Source organism: Silene latifolia, chromosome 1 (assembly GCF_048544455.1).
Source record: "Silene latifolia isolate original U9 population chromosome 1, ASM4854445v1, whole genome shotgun sequence".
Classification (NCBI taxonomy): domain Eukaryota; kingdom Viridiplantae; phylum Streptophyta; class Magnoliopsida; order Caryophyllales; family Caryophyllaceae; genus Silene; species Silene latifolia.
In genome coordinates this window covers 178,593,927-178,599,540 of record NC_133526.1, presented here as the reverse complement: position 1 = coordinate 178,599,540, position 5,614 = coordinate 178,593,927, and the positions used below count along the sequence as shown (strand labels likewise).

The 5,614-nt window shown below is 40.1% G+C and overlaps 1 non-coding gene across 1 annotated transcript; it reads left to right on the top strand.

The window, feature by feature from the left end:
- Positions 1–1,132: 1,132 nt before the first annotated feature.
- Positions 1,133–1,239, top strand: LOC141621527 (small nucleolar RNA R71). Its single transcript, XR_012532420.1, has one exon. It is a non-coding gene; the product is annotated as a small nucleolar RNA R71 (small nucleolar RNA).
- The last annotated feature ends 4,375 nt before the right edge of the window (positions 1,240–5,614 follow it).

Below are 5,614 nucleotides of genomic sequence, written 5' to 3'. Positions count from 1 at the left end.
CTAAGTTCTTCACAATTTCCATGAACTTTTCAAGTTGCTCATCAAGCTTAGGCTTATCTTGGCGACTTGGGAATGGAAGTCTAATCACAATAGCCTCCTTATCAAAATTCTTAGCCTTCCCTTCATTCTTCTTCTTTGAAAGTTCGTTGGTAGTGGGTTCTTCTTCTTTAGAGTTCTCCACAACTCCTTGCTTGCCACTAGCATCCACAATATCTTCATCAATTGGCCTCTTCGGCCCCTCATATCCTATACCGCTCCTCAAATGGATGGCACTAACCGTCTCATGTCTTGTGGGCGGGATACCTTGAGGGGGTAATTGCCCCTTTTGTCTTTGGGAGCTAGAAGATGCTAATTGGGTCATTTGAGTTTCTAACATTTTGGTGTGGGCAAGAATGTTATTGATGGTGATTTCTTTAGCTTGGCTATCTTTTTGCATTTGGGTGAAGTATTCTTATTGGTTCTCTTGCATTTGGAGGACCGCTTTTTGAACATCAAAGCTTTGGTCATTGGATTGGTTATAGGAAGGTTGATTTTGATATCCTTGGCTTTGGATGAAAAAGGGTCTTTGTTTGGTTTCTCATTGGAGGTGGAGTGTATGTTGGTTGAGGGTTTTGAACATTTTGGCTCTTATATGAAATATTAGGATGGAATTTGGTATTCTCATTATAGTAGTTGGAATAAGGGGTACCACTCTTGTATGCTTAGAAAGCATTTACTTGTTCGTTTGTTTCCCTACATTCGTTTTGATCATATCCCAAGGTTCCACAACTTTCACATACTCCATTTGTGATTGAGGATGATGCCACCATAGCATTAACATGTTGTTTGGGTGATTTGGAAGCCTCATCAAGTTTAGCCATGGCCTTTTCAAACTTCAAGTTGATGGTGTCGATATGATCGAGCACTTAGTTGAGCACCCAATTGTGTGATGGAATCTACCTCATGCTTTCCTCCTCTAGTGGCCTTTCGAGGCCTAATATATTGGGAATTATGAACCGCCATCTCTTCGATTTTGGCCCATGTTTGGTTGTCATCAACTTCGGTAAACCTCCCATTGGATCCCATATTAAGCACATTGCGTGAGTCTTCATATAAGTCGTTCCAAAATTGTTGCACAAGGAACCACTCACTAAGTCCATGGTATGGACAAGAACGACAAGTGTCCTTAAATCTCTCCCATGCTTCATATAATGATTCCTCATCCCTTTGCTTGAACCCGGTGATTTGGGCTCTCAACATATTTGTCTTCTCCGGAGGATAGAATTTCTTGTAGAAGGCAAGTGCTAATTTCTTCCATGAATCAATACCAAGGGTAGCCTTGTCTAGACTTTTCAACCATTGCTTTCCAGTACCGATCAAGGAAAAAGGAATTAATACCCATCGGATTTGGTCTTGAGTAACTCCGGTTTGAGAAATTGCATCACAATAATCACAAAAAGTATCCATATGTAAGTGAGGATCTTCACTAGGCATCCACCTAAATTGACTTCTCTCAACTAATTGTATGAATGCGGATTTGGCAATGAAATTATCGGTTAAATGTGGTGGTGTAGGAGTACCGTTTGGTAGGTTCTCCTTGGTTGGTACGGAATGTGATGAAAATTTAGGCATTGCAGGTTGATTTTGTGGTTGGTTTTGAATTGAGTTATCCTCTCCTTCTCTTGCAAAAGTGTTTTATATGGATTTGCGCAAGGTGAAATCAGGTCAGGGTAGGTCTAGGCAGGGTTAACTAGCTCGAATCAATCTGTGGGTAAGTATGACAGGGCATAAAACTCGAAGAATAAAGTACGATAAATGAAAAACTATAAGACAAAGAATTTTGTACATGGAAAACCCTTAAATGGGAAAAAACCACGGGCACCAAGCCAGGAGAGGATTTCACAATATTATTGAATATTTAGCACAATTGATCGTAATTAGCTTAAGTATTGTAAGAGAATACCGTATGCTTGCATCTGTCTTGTCCCCCTCTTCAAATGATTTCCAAGTGCTCCTTATATAGCAATGCTGAACGGCTGAATAATCTCGTCATTAATGCCAAATATTCTTTCTTAATTACCCAGACTAATGCTCTTTATTTCGCCCGGAATTTTTTGTCTTTAATGGCTGAATTTTTCCAATTAATGCTCCTAATTATTGTGAGTATATTCTTCTTTAATATGACTTCTTGGTCAAATATCGTCCTGATATTTTGACCGTTGTCCTCTCCATGGCCTGGCGCCTGCCTTCATGTGTCCTGGTAGCTTGACGTCCTGACACCCTGATAGTCAGGTCGAGGTAGAATATATTCCAGAGATGTCAGCGGATTTCCAGGCCTAACAATTGCCCCTTATCTCCTTATCTTCGCTGGGTCAGGCCAGAAATAAGGAGATAACTTCTAACTTTGGTAAACTTCTCAACGGTTGAATTATGGCTGATTGGCTTCTGTATTGGCTAGTCGGCTATTTAATGACGCGTGTTGCAATTACTGCAACTTCCTTAATAATTATCTTTGCAAGTTGTGGTTGAAACCCTAATTTCACCGAGTATAAATACTCTTTTACTTCATTGATTTGATCTTCACAAAAATCTACTCCATCCTAACTTAATCTTCTTCTGCAAGTTCTCTTAATTCCTCGATTAATAATTCTTCAATAATTTTCCAACAATGGCCGCAAAAAAGAAATCTTCCAAGGGAGTAATGTCTCTTGGAATTCCATTCGTTCAGAACCCCGAAGAAACTACCTCTGAAAATCTCCCTTCATCTTCTGCTGCTCAACCTCCTATGGTTGAAAAACCAATTGATTCTCCTCTCGAGATGATTTCAATTCTCCATGGTGAATTTGAGTTCAAACCCACAAAAGCTCTGAAAGATGACCAGTCTCTTTCAAATCGTCTGAAACCTGAATTTGAAAAGGTGCTGAAGGATAAAGGAATTATTCCTGTCGATTCTGAAGTCTGGACCCCTGAAAACTCTCATGTAAGGGCTGACTGGGCATGTCCTGGTTGGTTCTGTATTCATGACTGGGCCTTCAGGGCTGGTTGCAAGCTTCCTTTCTCTCCACTTATGGTGGACGTCATTAAAGAAGTTGGTGTGCCTTCTTATCAGCTGATGCCTATGGTGTGGAAAGTAGTCTGCTCTGTTGAATATCTCTGCAAAAAACATAATATCTCTTTTTCTCTTGAAGACTTGAAAACCTGCTACACTGTCAAGACCAATAGTCTTGGCCGCATAAGTTTCAAAGTCAGGCCTTTTACTACACCTCTTCTCAGCAATCTGGATAGCGGCCATGACAAGAACTGGGCTGCTGGGTATATGTTTATCAGGACCAATTATATGGGCCCTGATCTGGCGTATTTAATTTATGATGCTTGTGTTGGTGGTGAGTACCATGGCTTTTCCTTTTATCCTGCATGTTTATTCGTTAGTTTTTTCAAAATAAATAAATTAAATTGAATTATACCTCCTTTCTGAGCAGTTGATGATTGGGTTACTGAAATTGAGTACCGTACTACAAATATTTTCGCTTTTCTTGCTATTCCTCCAATGAAAAGGACCTGGCCTCTTTGTTGTGGGGCTGGTCATCTCCCTCGTTGCCTGAAGACTGACGGTGCTGCCAGGGTACCAAAGCCTTCGAAGATCGCCAGTGCTTCTACCTCAGGCAGTAAGTCAATTTTGTTTTTTCTTTTCTTTTTATTCTGGCTTTTTCATGATAGTCTGTCTTTATTGCTAATATAGTGTTTCGTGTTATAGCTACTAGGTCATCCACTCGCCTTGCCAGGTTTGGTATGGCTGACCTTTCAGCAAGGCTGGTTAAGATTAAGGAGGAAGGCTCCCACGGAGGCGGTGATGTTGAGCCTGTTATTGATTTAATCGAGTTGCCTGATGCTTCCAAGGTTTCTACTGCTCATGTTACCTCTGCTGAAACACGTTCAGCAGCTCAGAAGAGAAAAATAAAGGAGGTCGATTTGTCTGCCCCAGTCAGGAAAGTGCGAGCCAGGGTAGATAATGTGGAGGCTGCCAAGGTGAAGATCAGTGATAACACCATATTTTACGTATTTTTAACCCGCATCTTATCCCTTATTTGATCGAATTAATAATTCGAGTTAGCGTTATTTATCCATTTTAGTCTTTTATAACACATTAGTCGATTGGTTTTAAATAATACTATTTTAGATTAGTTATTTGGATGTTGGTACTGCTTTCGTCCTTTCATTTCATAGGTACCAAAGGAGTGGAAACCGAGTAACTTAACGGGTCGAGTTCGCTACTTTGTTCTATTCATTGTGTTGATGGTTCATTTCATTTAACCCTGAGACCTTGGGCTATTTGATTCCTGATGCGTGTCTTTTATATGATGTTTTACATCCCATATTCCACGCATTTCAGAGCTCATTCATGTAGTTTATGCTACATTTCTCCCTATTTCCGTCTACTTCCGTATTTTTGTACATTATTGCAGAAATGTGAAGAATCCAGCGGAAATCAAGCTAAATCCGTCCCCGAGTATCCTGCATTGCATGTGACGAGAAGTATTTGCTTAAGGAACGAGCTTGGTGCGCATTTCAAGGCCCAAAAGATAAATCCACGAGTTTATAGAAGTCAAGTAGCAGCTCAAGCAGTCGATCGACTACCTCCTTCAGTCGATCGACCAACTATTGGGTTACAGAAGCTACTGTTCATTGCTATCCCAGTCGATCGACCACTACGCCTAGTCGATCGACCACACTGCTATTCCAGACGAGAATTAAAAGACCGAGGAACTTGAAGCCCATTAAGTTTAGGTTTTGGAATAATTGTTACGTATACTTTCTATATAACGTAACCTGGGATACCTGGTTTATCATTCAGTTTTTAATAAAGCTTTATTCAGAAATTTTACATTAGTTTCAGTTTATTAATTAGGGTTTGGGATATTATTTTGCATTGGATTTTCGTTGTGCTTTCAATCATTCCGCTACATTCCTTCTGCAAAATTCGGTATTCCTTCTGTTCTAATTTCCAGTTTATTACTTATTTCGCATTATTAGTACTGTCTTGCTAGTTAGTACCCAAGCCAATTATCGTTTTATCGCTTTTGTTGTCGTCTTTAAACATGAATTCAGTAATTCTTATCGTTCATATTATTGTTGTTTTTACCCTTAACATGAGTAGCTAAATCAATTGTGCTAGGAGGTAGGTGAATTGTAGCATAGGCGGCATTAGATTGAACACGGCCTGAACCCGCGTGTTAGTCGATCGACCACCCTACCCGGTCGATCGACTGACCTCGTGAGCTTTATTTCGTTTTAATTGATTTTAATGTTGTATTTAACAAGTCGAATGCATGCGACCAGTTAGATACCTAATTTGTGACAGACCCATTAGATCGAAAGATAGGGAAAGTTATTTGACCTTCAATTAAATCGACTAAACTGTGATGAGATCGAAAGATAGTATAGTTTAGACCGTTAGTCACTTTTCAGAACGAAAGTTAGTATTAGTGATATTAGGGACCTATAGCGAGATCGAAAGATGCTATCTGTTAAGAGTGGACCGAGAGGACCTCTTTATTTCCCGCCTCACCTGTGTTTGATTCAGACCGACTTAGTTTGCTGCCGCCGAAGCTATAATGAACCGACCATCCTAGTACCC